Source organism: Eurosta solidaginis, chromosome 2, assembly GCF_040869045.1.
Source record: "Eurosta solidaginis isolate ZX-2024a chromosome 2, ASM4086904v1, whole genome shotgun sequence".
Classification (NCBI taxonomy): domain Eukaryota; kingdom Metazoa; phylum Arthropoda; class Insecta; order Diptera; family Tephritidae; genus Eurosta; species Eurosta solidaginis.
Window position 1 is genome coordinate 129,400,343 of NC_090320.1, and position 17,682 is coordinate 129,418,024.

General features: G+C 39.0%; 1 protein-coding gene across 5 annotated transcripts in view; it reads left to right on the forward strand.

Annotated features, from left to right (window-relative positions):
* The window catches only part of SCAR (wiskott-Aldrich syndrome protein family member 3 SCAR), a 429,470-nt gene that overhangs the window by 327,656 nt on the left and 84,132 nt on the right, over positions 1-17,682 (forward strand). The gene's annotated exons all lie outside the window — the stretch shown is intronic.

Sequence of the window (17,682 nt, forward strand, 5' to 3'; positions counted from 1 at the left end):
ACATATGTTTCATGCAGAAGTACATTGTTGGCTAGCGGGTATTCTTCTTTTGTGTCTTCTGCTAATTGGCGGAGTGTTCTAATCGCGAGGTACGGTGAGCAGTTGACACCAAAGGTGACTGTTTTTAACTTGAAATCTTCAAGCTTGGAGTTAGAAGCTCTACGAAAGAGGATTCGTTGATAATCTTGATCTTCTGGGTAGACGATAATTTGGCGGTACATTTTTTCTATGTCACCGCTGAAAACAAATTTATAGAGGCGCCACTGTAGGATTATCAGCATTAAATCATTTTGAAGTGTGGGGCCGGTGTGTAATATGTCATTCAATGAGTTTCCGGAGTGAGTTGGTTTGGAGGCATTGAAGACTACTCGTACTTTTGTGGTTTTACTATCGGGTTTTATAACCGCGTGGTGAGGCAAATAGAAGGAGAAGTATTTACCTTTGTTAATAACTTCGTGAGGTGAAGTTGGCTCCATGTGGTCCAGAGTTAAGTATTCTTCTAATACTTCCGAGTACTTTTCTCTTAACTCTGGTTTTTTCTCTAGGGTTCTTTCTGCGCTGATGTATTGCTGCTGGGCTGCGGGTCGAGAGTGGCCGAGAGCTATAGTTTCGGGAAAACCTTGTTTGAAGGGGAGTTTGACCATGTATCTACCGTCTCCTTTCCGAACGGTGGTTTTTTTGTACAGCTCTTCGCAAAATGTATCATCGTCTGTTATGGGTGAGGAAGTTGTAACCTCTTCTTGTTCCCAGAATCTTTTGAGCAGTTCATTTAGAGAATTATCTGGATTATCAATTACGTGGGTGGAGAATGCCGAAATTTGTTCGTCAACCGGACCACTTAGTATCCATCCAAATATTGTTTGTTGTGCGATAAGGGTTCCTGCCACGTTAGTTTCCAGGCCGTTTAGCAGAATTTGAGGGGTTACATCACTACCAAGCACCATGTCAATTCTTGCTGGGGAAAAGCAATTGGGGTCTGCCAGAGATAGTGAAGAGAACTTCTGGAAGTCCACATTTTTGGCTTTGAATGATGGTAAGAAGTGAGTTAATTGCTGCAGGATTATCGCATGAGTTGGGATTTGAGTTGCTAAGTCGTCTGAGCAAATAGTCATCAGACAAGTCTTATTTGAATTTTGGACTACGCGCCCGCCCATCCCTGATATTTGGTAACTGTTTTTTTGTGTGGGTAGACCCAGTAGCTTTTGTATACGAGATGACACAAAGGTTTTTTCGGAGCCTTGGTCTATTAGTGCGCGGAGTTTGAATATTTCTCCTCGGTGGAGAATGGGAACCATTGCGGTTGGCAGTAAGGTTTTTTCCTTGCTGCTAGCGAAGTGAGAGTGAACATTATTCTCATTTTGAGAGGTTGAGGAGGCTTGATTTTGTGCTGCCTTAGTTTGGAGCTTCGCGGCTTGTGCGGAGGTAGAGGGGGCCTCGTTGATGTTTAACTCTTGAGGTTTAACCCTTGTTTGGTTATTACGTGACGAGGGACGATGATTGTTGGAGTTGACCGATGAAGTGGTCTGATAGTGGAGGAGAGAGTGGTGTCTCTTTTGGCAATATACACATTTGAAGTTGCTCTTGCACTCGGACTCCAGATGAGAAAATTCTAAGCAGTTTTTGCAATAATGATTTTGTTTAACAAAATTGTTCCGCTCCGCGACACTGAGTTGTTTGAATTTTATGCAATTCATCATAGAATGATTCGAATTGCACAATTTACAGGATGCCTGTCGAGTCGATTCGCTATGATATGAGTGGGACTTGTTTTTGAAGTTGTTCGACTGATTTTGGGGTGTTGAAGCTCGGTTGTTGAAGCTCGCATTTGGGTGGCGAGGTTTGCTTGGCCGATACGTACCGAGCCGTTCAACTACTTCATAGCGCGTCGTTAGGAACTTGTCCATTTCAGACCAGAGTGGGAGTTCTTTCCTGGACTCTAGTGATTGTTCCCATAAGGCGAGAGTTTCATTGGGGAGCTTAGAGGCGCATAAATATATAAGGATGGGATCCCAGTTGTTGGTGGGGATATTGTTTAAATTTAGAGTTGAGATGCAGTTATTTATCGTGGTTTGGATCTCTTGGATCCTTTCACCATTTTCATAAAACACGGGCTGCATATTAAATAGAGTCTTTAACTGACTGTCTACGAGAATTCTACGATTCTCGTATCTGGACTTGAGTGCCCCCCAGGCTAGTTCGAAATTTTGATCGTTGAGGGGATATTTTTGGATGATTAGGGCCGCTTTACCACGGGTTTTTTGTCTCAAGTGGTACAGTTTTTGTGCAGGGGATAATTTGGGGTGGTTTATGTAAACCGCTGTAAACATGTCCCTAAATGACGGCCATGTTTCGTAGCCCCCGTGGAACACTTCAGTATCGCATGCAGGAACTTTGAGATAGGGTTCAGACCTGGGCATTATCAGTGGCACCATGGGTTGTCCTTGGCTGATGGGGTTCGGCTCCAGTTGCGCGAGCAGCTCGTTCATCCTGGTCCTTGTGTTCAGTGTGGTCTCCATCACTTTGTCATAATTTTCGTCCAGTGTTGACAGGGCGCTGGCATCTGTGACGTTCATATGTGCTGCTTCGTATGACCGTTCTACTGCGATTACGAGTCTGTTGAGTTCCTCCATATATGTCTGCAAACCGGGTTTAGTGTGATCGGCCTCAGAGATATTCCACCATTTGTCGCATATCCTGTCGAGTTTTCCTATTTCGAAAAGGGATTTCCTCAAGAATTCTTCTTCTTCTGTCTGGGACCTGCTCCGAGTCTTGGTACCTTTGGGTAGAGCTAGTTTCTCTGTTTTGTCGTCAGTCATTCCGATGCCGAGGGTTTATGCTCAAAATACAAACTAGTTGCGAGCCTCTTTGATTTGGGAGGTCAAAGCTAATGTTCGCTTATGCGACAGGAAGTGTATCAGAGGTACACGAGAGGGTATTTTCGAGGTGTGTATTTGGAGTACACAAAAAATATTACGATGCGAAAGCTTTTTTATTATATAAAATATATTGAGGAATATATTTCTATAATTGTTTTAGGGGTTGGGGTTTATTTTAAAAAGATTAATACAAAATGTTTCCTTCGCTTTTATGTGTTTTTGTCCCACTGTATTTTTGATACAAATTTTATTTGCTGTGGCCCACTGTGGGGATTTTGTCAGCGGCACTTATTTCGGTGACTATATATATGTGTATGTACAAGTATATTGGTGCACTTAATTGCTGTTAACGGGGGTGGGCTCGTGCACTTGGCTCAGCGCTTCTGAGTCCAAGTGTATGTGCGTATATTTGTATGTTACAGTTATTGAGTTGAGCGAAATTGCTATGCTAATGGTGGTGAGGTTATGCACTTGTCTCAGCGCTTCTGAGCACAAATGAATATATGTAATATATATGCGTATACAGCTTATGTAGTTTAACGGAGGTAGAATTATGCACTTGTCTCAGCGCTTCTGAGTACAAGAAAAAATATGTAAGTAAATGATTTTTTTTTTTTCTTTTGAGGCTAATGAGGCAAGAGTGTTATTAGGCGAATATTATTGAACCGAATTTAAGTCTTTGGTAAATGCCTGCATACATATGTAAGTATGCAAAAATTTTGGCTGTTGTTGGGCTAGACTGATGTGAAAAACCAACGGAGAATATGTGTACGGGTGAGTTAATAATTTGTTGAGGTAAATAAGGGGTTTTTAATAGTTTCTTTTCAGGGGCATTCAAGGGAAGGCAAACGGGGTATATACGTGGTTTATATATGTATATACATATATATGTAAGTATTTGAAACTGTGTGATTTATATATCTTAGCGGATTATAGAGGCTTGCGTTGGGGGATTAAGAGATTTTTTTGTTTTTTTGAGTTTATATTTTATATAGCAAATATGAGAACATGAGAGGTTTCTCGAGAAATGCTTTAGAGGTCCGCTAGGTTATATAAATCTGTGTATGTGTAGTAGGAAAATTTTTTTTTCTGCACTTACTTTTTGCCTGGGATACCTTCTATTTACCGTACGCTGCTGTTCCGAGATTTTTCTGGTGTTGGTAATGGGGAAATGCTGCTAGTGCTGTTAACGGATCCGCTGCTTGTGTGGATAGCGGGTTATTCTGTCTGTGCTGGTAACTTTTCCTGCTTCTTGTGGACTGTACCTTCCGCTCGGCTGTTCGATGATTAAAAAAAATTTTCTGATTTTTATTTTATTTTTTCAGGTTCGGTACCCTCTTTGATTGCCACTTTTAAAATTTCAGATTTTTGTGTTGGGCTCACTAACCTCTTTTGAACGCACTGAGCACGCTAATATTATTTATTTTTAGCTCTTTTAAAGAATTTTGCAATTTTTTGATTATTTTTTTCGTTTTTATATTAACTCACTTTAAACGTATTATTGTTGTGCGAGTTTTTACTGAGCACCTTACCCTTACTTTCTTTGTATTTTCAGGTTTTCACGGGCACCCTATTTTTATTTTCTGGTTTTTTATGAGCACCTTATTTTTATGTTTTCAGGTTTTCACAAGCCCATTTATGTTTCTATATTGTATATCTCAGGCTTTTTCGGAGCACCTTATTAAAATATTTTCTTTATATTTTTAGGTTTTGACCGTGCACCTTATTTTTTATTTTCAGGTTGTACGAGCACTTTATTAAAAATATTTTCCTTTTATTTTCCGGTTTTGGTGTACCCTTTTTTCCTATTTTAGGTTTTTTCGAAGACCGCACTTCAGATATTTTTCGTAGCACCTTATTGTTTAATATAAAATTTGCTTTTGTTTTTCAGATTTCTTAACATAGCGTTTTGGTTTTCTTTATCAATTTAAAATTTGCTTTTTCTTTTTCAGATTTATTGGTATTCCGCAGCACTTAAATTTTTTGGGCACTTTTTCATGTTTTCGGAGCACCTTAGTGTTTAATATAAAATTTGCTTTTCTTTTTCCGATTTTTCGACACCGCTTATTCCAGTTTTATATTCTTCAGCACTTTAGTTTTTTGGCACTTTTCGCTTATTTTCAGCTTTTTTCTTTTAAAAATGTTCCCTTAGAGCAAACTATAGCCTTTTCTAGTGCTTCATTTTTTTTTTTTTGTTTAAATTTATATTTCCACTTTGGCTGGCGAGAGGACCATGTTTAAGCTTCACTAGCCACTCTATTGTGCCTACGGAGGGCAACTTACTGGCTGGGTTGGCTACTTACGCCTTTTTATCACCTTTCACTAAATAATCAACGCGGCACACGATTTTCAATAATAAAAAGGTTTATAATATTTATTTAATATTAATCCGTTCACAAATTAACTTTATTTAGAAGAATACCTTTCTTGGGTTAAACTTCAAAATGCACAAATCGAATTAACAAGAGTTTAGGGAGTAGAAAAAGAAACATATAGCTTTCACCGCGCGCTCAACGATAACTGCCCTCACTCCGTTTTGCTGCTGACGGTTGAGCCTTTGGTTTTTTACTTCTTTACGTATGTATATGTACATATGTATACTTAGGGTACGTACATGACAGAGAAGCGGTATTCTTCCAATTTAATTTAATAGATTTTACATTAGGGCGTTCGAATTTATGATATAAAAATTTTTAGGTGAGTATAAATTTACAGGTGAGTATGAGTTTAAGGTAAGTATATGTATATATGTATTTTATTTCATAAAATTAGTTCATTGGCTATCTATACATACCTATATGAATAGTTAATTTTATAGAATTCAGGTAAGTATAAGAGTATATGTATATATAAAAATTCGAAAATGATCATATTTAAAATTCGATTAAATTTTCTTCCTCCATGTCTTCAACAATGACATATCAATTTTAAAAATCGGACGTCAAATAACTAAGTTACAACGAAATAACCTTTTTGGCTGTATTTCGAAGGATCAAAAAAAATTAAAAAAAAAATTTCCGAAACCCTCTCAACATAATCTTCAAATTTAGGGGCGGACATTAGCAGCTTTTTTTTTTGTATGGGGACCAACCCAGTCTAATGGGTATGTTAGCGTTTGCCACACATCGTTTAATGCTAATGTAGTGTAATGTAACATGTATAGGTAGGATTTTAGAATAGAATATTGCCAACTGTGTCGCTCACAAAGGCTACACCACCATAAGATAGAATTGTGAACAAAAAGTGCTGGTGGCCCATTTGGGAAAGTTAGCCAAACCGCGGATAAAATCGAGTGTTGTGCGAAAAAATTATACACTCTTGTCAGGTTGTCACGTATAACAGCAGCCTTATAAACAAATAATAATGTCCTCCTTTTTGCCGAGCCAAATTGCTCTGTTTCCAGATTGTTTCAACAGCTGTTGTTCACAATAGACAACAGTGTTGCACCAATCTGGAAACAGAGCAATTTGGCTCGGCAAAAAGGACCGGCCATTATTATAATTTGGGACGAAGAAGAAAACCCACGAACTAAGTGCGTGCGAATGGAACTTCACATGGCGACCGTGAGGCAGCTTGCCGAATCGGATACAGGATGGAGCACCAGGCCACCTACAAAAGGTCACTAATTGGGCATGTCACCAATATGTGGAAAGATTCAATTTTTACTAAAACAAAATGCAAAAAACTGCAAAGATTTAAAATACAAAAACTACAAAAAAAAAAAAAATTAAAAACAAAAATCTACAAAAATATATAAAAGACAAAAACCTACAAAGAAATATAAAAAACATAAAAATCTACAAAAAAAATGTTCAACATTACAAAAATGTCATCAAAAAGAAACTGTACCACGTCGTAACGGGATAAGGCAAATTACGCCACCCCAAAACACAAACGAAGGCATCATAAGTAGCGGCACAGCGAAAAAAAGCAGCGGTAGCTGAACTAATAAAAAATTAGCAGCAGCGAAGTGATGACGGCAGCAGCAGAACTGCAGCAGCGGCGACAGCATATAGTGAGGCGTAGTCTGGAGTATGTATGTATGTATGTATGAAATGTAATATGTAGTTGCTTTTGAAATCTGTACATATAATTTTTTCTTATAAATACTTTTCGCAAAACACTTGAAATTCCTTTTAAATTCGATCAATCTCGAATCTAATTGCAAAATTTCTTGTTTCCTCAATTTTGCCAATTTTTATTGTACATATTTCCATAAATAATAGATTTATTTTTCATACTTAAAGGATTCTTATACGATATGTTTTGACATATGTACATATGACATTTTAGTTTGTAACATAGCTTGAAATATAATCAGCTTAAATAAAATGTATATATGTATAACTCGCAAATTTATTAGTCAACCAAAGTAGTTACTAACATTCTCGGATTTTGAAAAACGTAAATTTCTAAAGAGGTATTCCGGTTGCCTTTTATGGATTAAATCGTGCAGGAACCCCAAATTGCGATAATTAAGAAAGCTAACGAGACTGCAATTAAGTATCTTAGAGGAAAACTGTGATATATGATCAAATTTCCGCCTAGAAAATATGTATGTTGTTGTTGTTGTTGTTGTAGCGATTAGGTTACTCCCCGAAGGCTTTGGGGAGTGTTATCGATGGGATGGTCCTTTGTCGGATACAGTTTCCATACGCTTCGGTAACACAGCACCATTAAGGTGCTGGCCCGACCATCTCGGGAACGATTTATATGGCCACATTGAACCTTCAGGCCATCCCTCCCTCCCCACCCCCAAGTTCCATGAAGAGCTTGGGGTCGCCAGAGCCTCGTCTGTTAGTGAAACGGGAGTCGCCGCTCGAAGGTGAGGTTGACAATTGGGTTGGAGAAGCTATATATTGCGCTACACAACTCCTTGAATCCCAGAAAATATGTATCGAGCGCAGCTGTTTAAAGCTAGCTGCAGCTTTTTCAGTGACTCACTGTCAATATTTCCGAAAACGATCCCCCCAAAGGATATCAGTGGAACTATAAGAGTTCTCACCAATTTCAGTTTCACATTAATTGGAATTAGATCTGCTGAATGCTACAACTTTCTTAGGACGTAGTATATTTTGCTTAAGGTATAGTTTACATGGTCCTTGCATCCAAGGTATGAGTTCAACTTAAATCCAAGGCTCGTAACCACAGACTCATAATTAATATCAAGGCCTTGCAAGGATAAAGTAGGCAATGTCGTAACGAGCTGCCGGGAATACGCCAAACACATAGCCTTGGTCTTATAAGCATTTAGATTTGATTTATTGTCATTTGCCCATGAAGATATGTGCTGAAGGTCTTCATTCATTCTGCACACCAGATCATCAGATAGACCAACCGGACGAGAAAGATATACCTGAGCATCATCAGCATACAGATGTATCGATACGCTCTTGGTAATATAGGTCATATCATTAATAAAAATAGGAAATAGTATTGGACCGAGAATGGATCCCTGTGGCACCCCTGAATCAAGGCGTTTCATCTCCGAGCAGCTAGTTCCAACCACTACTTTCTGTAAGCGACCTCCAAGATAACTTTCAACTTTCAATCTTACGGAACTGTCAGAGAATCCGTAGTATTTCCTTAATTTTAGTAAAAGAATAGAGTGATCCACTGTCTCGAAAGCTTTGAAAAAATCCAAAAGCGCCAGCACAGTTAATTCACCTCTGCCAAAGGCAGGGCGGATATCTTCGATAATTTTGAGCATGGCGGTATTACAACTGTGGCAGGGTCTGTAACCAGACTGAAATTCGCTCAAGAGCCTGTTTGTATTAAGATATTCTGTAATTTGGGCAGCCGCTAGTTTCTCCCAGACTTTTGATAAAACTGGCAATATACTTATGGGACGATAGTCTGTTGAGACAGCAGCCGACGGTTTTTTAGCAACAGGAATGACTTTTGCTATTTTCCAAGCATCGGGAAAGGTTGACGTTGTAATTGAAAAATTAATTATGTGAGTCAGAGTTGGCACTATGTATTGCATTATCAGTTTCAAAAACCTAAGACTAACACCATCCTCACCAACTGCATTCGATTTAATTGCAAACATACTTCTCATGACAACGACCTCTGTTACTGCATTGAACTGAAATTCATTTTCTGGTGTATGAAGTAAACTTTCACCAATCTTGAAGTTCACGTAATTATTTGTTTTGCATGACTGTAGAAAGAAATTGTTCATATCATCTGGATTTAAATCGCATCCTGAATTAATTTTTGACCCGATACCTAGGGATCTTAAATTTTGCCACATATTTTTAACCGGCAAATCAGTATCAAGCTTCGTTTTATAAAAGTCTCTTTTAGAATTCTTAATTAGCAACTATATAACTTATTGCGTGCTCTAATAGCCGACAACACTTGATTCGTGAACCATGGCTGTTTCCTGCTTTCAGTTTTGACTTCCTTTAGTGGAACATATTTATCAAACAAATAAAGTACTGGCGATACAAAAAAATTAAGTTTTCGAGTAATATCAGGAAGGATCCACACACCGTTCCAATGCAAAACACTAACCTCATATGCAAGCTCAGAAAGATTTACTGCTTTAAAATCCCTGTAGTAGAACTGTGTTCTTTGTGCAACTTAGGGCTATATTATATGAAATAAACAACATGTCATGGTCAGATAATCCGGCCAGGGAGAATTGGTCCTAATGGAGCACTTGGGAACTGTTGGATGTGCACATCAAAACTAGCAAACTAGGTTTACAATTGGGTGAAAATCGCGTGGGATATTTGTTAACGACATCTAGTCCTATGGAGTTCAAGTCATCCGTTAATTTTAGACATCATGAGTCATTGTTGAGTATATCCGTGTTGAAATCTCCACAAAGTAATATAATCTCATACATGTGCGAAAATTGGGCCAATTGCGAAAATAAATTATCTAGCTTAAATGTGTTATTGGGGTTGTATACAAATATAATTAAGCATTTATTAAACCCGTTCCCAACTTCCAAGAAAATATACTCAATAGGATCATCTACACTTGACTTAAAAATAATTTTGTGAGGAATATTTGCTTTGCCATTATGTCGACCGTCTCTACGTATGTTGGGAAATTTCGACGTCTGAGTATGGACTAAGGTTACAGCTACTTCTTCACCCGCGTGATGATTTCTTTTCAGATTTTCTTTCTTATTAGTTGGGCACATTGGCATCATTCTAACACACTTTTCACCTTTCTTCTCGGTTTAAGAAAGTAGATTGTATACAAGTTTGTTGGGTAATTTATTAAAATTTTTGCTTGTCATTTCGTGTTTCAAAGTTTTTTTTTCTTTCAACACTTTTCAAAAAGTTACTTTTCAGTTGGTTTTTGTTGCTTTCTAAACTCCGAGGATCGGATATAAGAGTAATACGATTACCAATCAGGATCGTATTCAAACAAGATCGATATTTTATGACATTTTTGTGAAGTTAGGGAATATTTTAAGACCCAAACGAATATTCAAAGAATGTTTTGGGAGGATGAGTCTCCACATCACGTCCAACTGAATATACTAAATAATGTAGACGTCTACGCACGTAGGCATTGCTTTGCGAACAATTTTATGTATGCACAGATGTATATATTGCATTCGTAACTCCAGTCTTAGCCGGTATTTTAATTGTTTTAATTTTTGCATGGCTTCACACGAACATACATATCTTTGAAGAAGATTGTTCTATTCAAGACGGCTCGACTTCGCGATGCTCCAAATGTTCACATCACTTAAAAAAAAAAAAGAGTCCTCTGGTTTTAAACTACTTTTGGCCCTATTCAAAAAGTTTTCACGATAAATTATTCTCTGCACAAATGAATGCAGTAATAGTTACACATATTTAATTTATATTTAATAAAAAAAAAACACTTCGAAAACTTTTCACTATTGCCCCGACTTGGGCTTTTCATGTTTTTACACACGGGGATTTTAGTCCCAACGCACGCGGGTTTGGGTCCGACGAGTTAATTATTGCCAGCCGTGCTGGTCTTTCCGATGTCTCCTCATAAACTGAACTTGTTAATCTTTGGCCTACGCCTTCAAAGCATTTGCTTCTACCGGGAGTTTTCCATTTCTTCTCTCCATAGGTATAGGTCGAACAGCATAATCGCCTGATCTTCCCGTTAGACATTGTTTTTTCTTTTCTACTTGATATACCTTTGTACAGTCAGATCAGACAATGACTTCCTTACTCGTATCGAGTGATGAGAAATAACGTTATAGATCACGCCATTCAAATTTGCTTAACAAAAAAAAAAACAGGAATATACCAGCATAAATTCGTACTGGTCCAAAAAAAAATGATTGATATTGCGTCAACCATATGAGCCGTTTATTTTGAAAGTGGCATAAGTCATTTCATGTCGTTTCGGTTCAGTGGTAATTTGTTTGTATCTCTCCTCGCCTCCAGTTTTTTAGAGTCCAATATCCAAAAGATGCAATTCTTATTATTATTTTATAATTGTAGAACCATCTATATATGCATTCGTTCAAAAATAACAATGCATTTAAGACCATGAGTTGGAAATGACTTATGCCACTTTCAAAATAAACGGCTCATATATAAATCATCTACGTAACTGTCGATCGTTGACTAGCAAACAACTAAAGCTAAAATTTTATATTTCCCCATATCCTCCTCTTAGCGTTCGAACTTGGTACTTTTTCTGTCGGGTGCTTCGCCCTTTTTCCCTGGCGTAGCTAGGCTATTTCACCTTAAATAAGGACAGAGATTGTTCTTCGTAATCCGATCCGGTTTGGGACTGTTTTTATATGATCGAAATCTACTCTACCTCGACTACAGCAAAAAAAATCTACCAGTTTCTTGGAAAAAAAAGAACAAAGAAAAAAAAAGGCACAGATGAAGACTAGTTTGGCATAGCATTCATACTGGTTGTGCGATAGTTTGCATGATTAGATTTTCTGCATGGTATGTATGTATGATTTGTGCCTTAACATCATCTAGTAGTTCTCTGTTCCACTAGTTGAGCGCCACCTTCGTTATGCGCGTGTGCGGGTTTTCCAAGTATTAGTGCATGCTCACTAATTCCAATCTACATATATATACCTATATGTGTACCTACAATTGCACAATATCAAGTGGGTGTGTTGGTGATTGCCTTACCTGGGCTTTTAAGTTACGCTTGCCCGCTCTCAAGCATTTAACTCTGTTGGTTCGTCAGAGCACATCGACGCTAAGTATATTTTTATGTTGTTGCACTGGGCATTGGTCGTGTCGAACTGTTCGAACCAATGTTCGATACAATACAACAAACATGTTGATATGCAACACTCAATTATTATTGATGTTGTGATAATGATATCGCCCTGTGATGTTCGCATATTACGTCGAGAGGCTAATATCATTGTGATGCTCGTCATAAACTATAACGGTGACCCATTAGCGCTAGAGTCCTTCATAGATAAAATTGAACTAGTAGAAGGCTTTACAAATCCACATCTTATACCAACTTTTATTTCATTTGTTAAATCGAAGCTCGAAGGGAAAGCAAGAGAAGCAATTCCGATAAATATAATATCTATCCATGGAACCGGACGCGACGAACTTCGCCTTGTCAAAAATTGAATCCCCGTAATTACATGAAGGTGCACACAATGAAAGCGAAGAGCGGAGTTTACGCGATGGCATTTTGCGAAGATAGATTTATTTCTATCGTCGCCGCCGGGTGATGACGACAAACATCCCAAAGGTTGTTGCTGTTAATTTTTTTATACTCAGCTGAGCAGAGCTCACAGAGTATATTAATTTTGTTCACATAACGGTACTTCGCAACGGCATAAGCTAATCGTGATAGATATAGAATTCTGGGCGAAAAAAGAAATTCTATTAGCCATGCCCGTCCGTAACACGATAGCTTGAGTAAATTTTTAGGTATCTTAATGAAATTTGGTATGTAAGCAGATTTTATTTTTTGCATTTTACTGGAGTAGGGATTGTCAAAAGAAGATGGCAAACTCAAACTGAAATCAAAACATTGAACACATTTTCTTACAACACACAAAAATTTCGAAGTTTTATGTTTTCATTCCATTCCAAGCGCCTAATACGAACACGCACATTTTCACAGTCTGAACAAAGGTATGTTGTTGCTGTAGAGATGAGCCAACCAGCTATCAAATTACTATTGTGTAAGCTAAATTGAGTTGTTAACAATTGTTTTTGTTTTTATCGGCCTATTGATAAATGATTCAAGGTTCGATTCGAGCTCAAGGCCAGAACAATATTTTTTTTCTAATGATAATTATTGGAATTTTTTAATTTTTCTAAATTTGAAAAATTGTATTTTGTTGTTGGAATAGTAAGTAGAAAATTTTTCAGACAACCTGTCATAGCTGCGCAGATAGATCCATTTCGAAGGGTGCTAAGCCTTCATCATCAGTACGCTTTGGGTACGCTGCGCTAACCATTTAGCTATACAGCGGTGGTTTGTTTAACTGACAAATTGCTACATCTATTCCTTCTTACCAACTATATATATTCAGTGTTGCGCCATCTGTTGCAAATCACTGATAATGCTGGATTTGTTTATTGTCAATTACTTTGTTTGACATTCCCAAGTGCTCGTGGTTTATTAACAATTGTTTTTGTTTTTATCGGCCTATTGATAAATGATTCAAGGTTCGATTCGAGCTCAAGGCCAGAACAATAATTTTTTTCTAATGATAATTATTGTTATTTTTTAATTTTTCTAAAGTTGAAAAATTATATTTTGTTGTTGGAATAGTAAGTAGAAAATGTTTCAGACAACTTGCCATAGCTGCGCAGATAGATCCATTTCGAAGTGTTCGGCCGGGGTGCGTGTGCTCCTGGAGGTAGGTGGGCGCACCGGGGTCGATCTCAGTGGGAATAAGCGGGTTGGAATAAAATAAGAGAATACGAGATTTCTCGTTATAATAGGTATGATTTATTGCGTAAATGTAAAAATAGCAAAGGGTACAATATTACCTGAATAAACGCAAACAATTACAGCAGAGATCGCTGGCGGCAGATGTGAGCTGTACGGCTGTTGAAATCCAAGAGGCCGGTTGTATAGCAAGCTACAACCGTTGACCCGCAAAATCCTCCGTTTTGGAGGGGAAAGGCACCCACACATCAACCCCGACATGCATATGCATGAGTGCTGACAAAAAGCACACATACACGATCATGTACATGCATTCACATGCATGAGGGTGATGGTGTGGGTGATTAAAAATTAAGTCGAGTATCGAGTATCGATTTGCAGAGTTGCATTGGGGGGATCGCAATCAGATGCGGAAAAGTTAGGCATCCTGCCTAAACATGCCGGCCCCCCTTGCGATACGCAACATCGTTTTCCGCCAATGACCTCCGCTGAAACGAGAAAAATGAATATAAGACTTACACACTAAACTTAATCTAAATGAAGAGTTCGTCTGCGACGCAAAATGGCCGGGAATCCTTTCCGACTTGCTTAGCATGCCACTTGAGCTAAGATGAAAAAATTAGCGGTTATGAACAGTTAGAAGTGAATATTTCTTGCCATTGGTTTATACGTAATTCTAATATATAGAAGTTCATAACGTGATATATGTATAATCGATGGCCAGTAAGGCTGGACGAAGAGGCCGAGGTCTCCGTTCCAGAATGGCACCATATTTTTTGTTATTCTTTGTTTTTTGTTTGTTTGTTCCGGATGGAGAGGCCGAGGTCTCCGTTCCAGACTTGCGCTTTGTTTTTTTTTTTTGGCTGGACGAAGAGGCAGAGGTATCCGTTCCAGACTCGAGGATTTGAGGTTTTTCTGGGCTGATCGAAGAGGCCGAGGTCTCCGTTCCAGCGTCTAACTTGCCGTATCGCTTTCAAGGCAACTGTGGCATTTTATAGATGTGCCGGGGCGAGCGGCCGTGAGGTTGGTTGGATGAAGCGGAGGTGTTTTATTACAAAACGTATGTTAAACTGAATGAATAAAGCGAGTTTAAAACGAAGCGTAGGGGCCGACGAAGGTATGGATTTAATTTTGTGCGACAGCTCATGACGAATAGCGCAAATCGTAATTAAATTCGAAAGTGTACCAACTGCCGGTGCTTGCATGCAGATTGGCGATGCGTTCTCCACGACGCGTTCTATCTGCACGTACCATTCTGGGATTGCATGCAACCCTGTCGTGTATTTCTTGGTTAGCTGACAGCTGGTATGGTGAATTTGTGGTGTGCGAGTATATATATACATATATGTATTTGCTTGCCCTTGAAAAAAAAAACTAGGTCACTGGGGCAGTAGCACACTAAGCCGGTAGAAACAGTTGACTTTTTCCAATTTCGGGATTTTGTCGTGTCGGGACTCTTTTATTTCCGGACTCGGATTGCTTTTGTACCGAGCCCTTATAATGACTGTTTGTGATGTTTGTTGTTGAAAAACAACAAGTCCTGCCCCCAGCCAGAAAACAGTGCCCAAAAAACGGAAAGGGTAATAAAAAAAACAACAAAAAAAATTTCTTTGTAAAAAAAAATGTTAAATTTTTTGTGCAAGGAGAGGCTTGTTTTTGTTTTGTTTTCCTGTTTTTGAATTCCTTTGTTGTGTACTGCTTTAGATGCCCACATGAGCAGAGAATAGAAAAACACGTCAGTCCCGATTGTGATGTTTTGCGGTTTTCGGTACTGATTTTGTCTATTTATCGGTATGCGCCCTTAGTTTGACAGCACTAATGAGGCTGCCGTTGTTATGTTGCGAGTTGCCATCCAGGAATTTTCCAGGATACATTAATGTAGGATTGTGGTGGATAAATTAGCCCCACCACTTTGTTATTTGCAAACGGATTTTCAGGCTGGTAAAACGTAAGTAAGGCAAATTCCTAACGGATTTTTAGTAATTTTTTTTTTTTTACTTAGTTTTCTCTTTTCCTTTTTCAGTTTCATAATGCAACAAATTCTGATCAATTTGAAGTGTGGGGATGCGAAACCCAATCAGTTGATTGCGGATATCCGCTATATGGAGCGACGGAAGGGTTCCTACGAATGCCATGTGCCGGATGAGCCTTTGGCGCACGAGGTGAAAAGGGTGCTGCTGGCCATGGATCCGGAAGTGCTGCGGGCCCAGCGGAAGCCCATTGTTGTGCGTGTACGTGGGAGGGCTACAGCTTGGTACGCGCGCTTCTATCGTGGGTGTGAGGGTCAGCTGTGGATTCGTCGGACACCCCATGATCCGCCGTTTCAAAGGCCGTTTAGGTGCCGCGTGTGCCGGCGGGCACTAAGTTGCTTTGCGGGTCTCGTTGCCCATTTAAATCGCCATCTGGGCTTTTCGCCGTATCGGTGCGGGGACTGTTCGTCGTCGGCTGCGTTGTCCCTGCACCGAAAGCGGATGCATTAGCGGGGTGACGCTTATTTTGATTTTATTGAGATTTTAAGATTTGAGTTTCTTTTGTTTTGTATCCATGAATGGGATGGTGAAGTTGTGTTATTTGTAGAATAAATTTTAATGGTTGACAAATACGGTCGATCTTCTTATTTGGATCGTGGTCTTCCTGGGTAAAGGAAAAGTGAGTGTCTGAACCTTGACAGAGCGTTGTGAAATGGACCATTTGGTGGTCGCGTTAGGTAACATGGCAACTCTGCCGTTTCTCGTTTTCTTGTATGTAAGGGTACATACATACCTATGTACATACGTTGGTAACAAACTGCCAACGGCGAAAGACAAAACAAATGAACATTCATACACACCCGTGTATAGAATGTAGAATTCCAATGAATTGAAAGAAGCGGTAAAGAAATCGAATAATTTTTTTTCCGTTCTTTCAATTATTTTTACTACGGCGCTTGGAGTACGGCGCATGGACAATTGAGGAGGAAAAAATGGTAAGGTAGTTTTAATATTTATTCTTTTGTTCAGGTGCATGCGGTGGAGATCCAGGAAAGCTGATGGGTTTTATGTGTCGTTTTCCTTTTTTTTTGTTTTCTAGGTTACCGGCATCGCAAAGGGGTGCTCCAACTGCGGCGTCGGCCGCGCCGTCAGTTGTCACACTTTTGCGATGCCCATTGATGCATGCACTAATGGCTTTTTCTCTTTTTTTTGCAGATTTTGTCATGGATATTTGTGGGCACCAGAGTTACGCTTGGAAGTCACAGATTTGGAAGCTGGGGAAAGCTTTTCAGAAGTGCAGCAAGCAAGTGCTGCTGGCACTATACACGGCAATGACGAAGTAATGGAACATTGTGAAGATTCGCAAATTGATCCCAGCGAATTCCTTAAAAATGAACAATTCTTGAATGAGCCCACAATTGAATATAGTGATTATGAAACGTTACAATCCGCGGCCACTGTAAGAGACGAAGAATTGACAGTAGAAACTTATGAAAAGCAGGTCAGCATGGCTTCTCCGGCCCATATGTGCCATAAGAAAACGAATGAGCAGTCACGAAACATTGTTTGTCGTTTGTGTATGAAAAACGCTCAGTAACAAATTTGCATTAGCGAGACATATGAGGCGTAGGCACAATAAAGCCATTTCAAGACCAACTTGTGACCTATGTAACGTGACGTTCAGCACACGGTTTACATTAATGCGGTATAAAATGCGTTTGCATACTTCCAACGAAACAGTTCAAAAGGAATTTGCATAGCATAAAATGCAAATTTTGTAAAAAAGGTTTTGAAGATTCGAATGCGTTGAGTGATCATATAGGTGTACATACAGGCCTGCGACCGTACTTGTGTTCTCACTGTGGGACAACATTCGTTCCGGAACGCAACCTGGCTCAACATCTTAAACGTCACCAGAGAATGGGTGAAGCCAAGCCAGACAAATCACACGGTTGCGATGTATGTGGTGCCAGCTTTGCCAAATC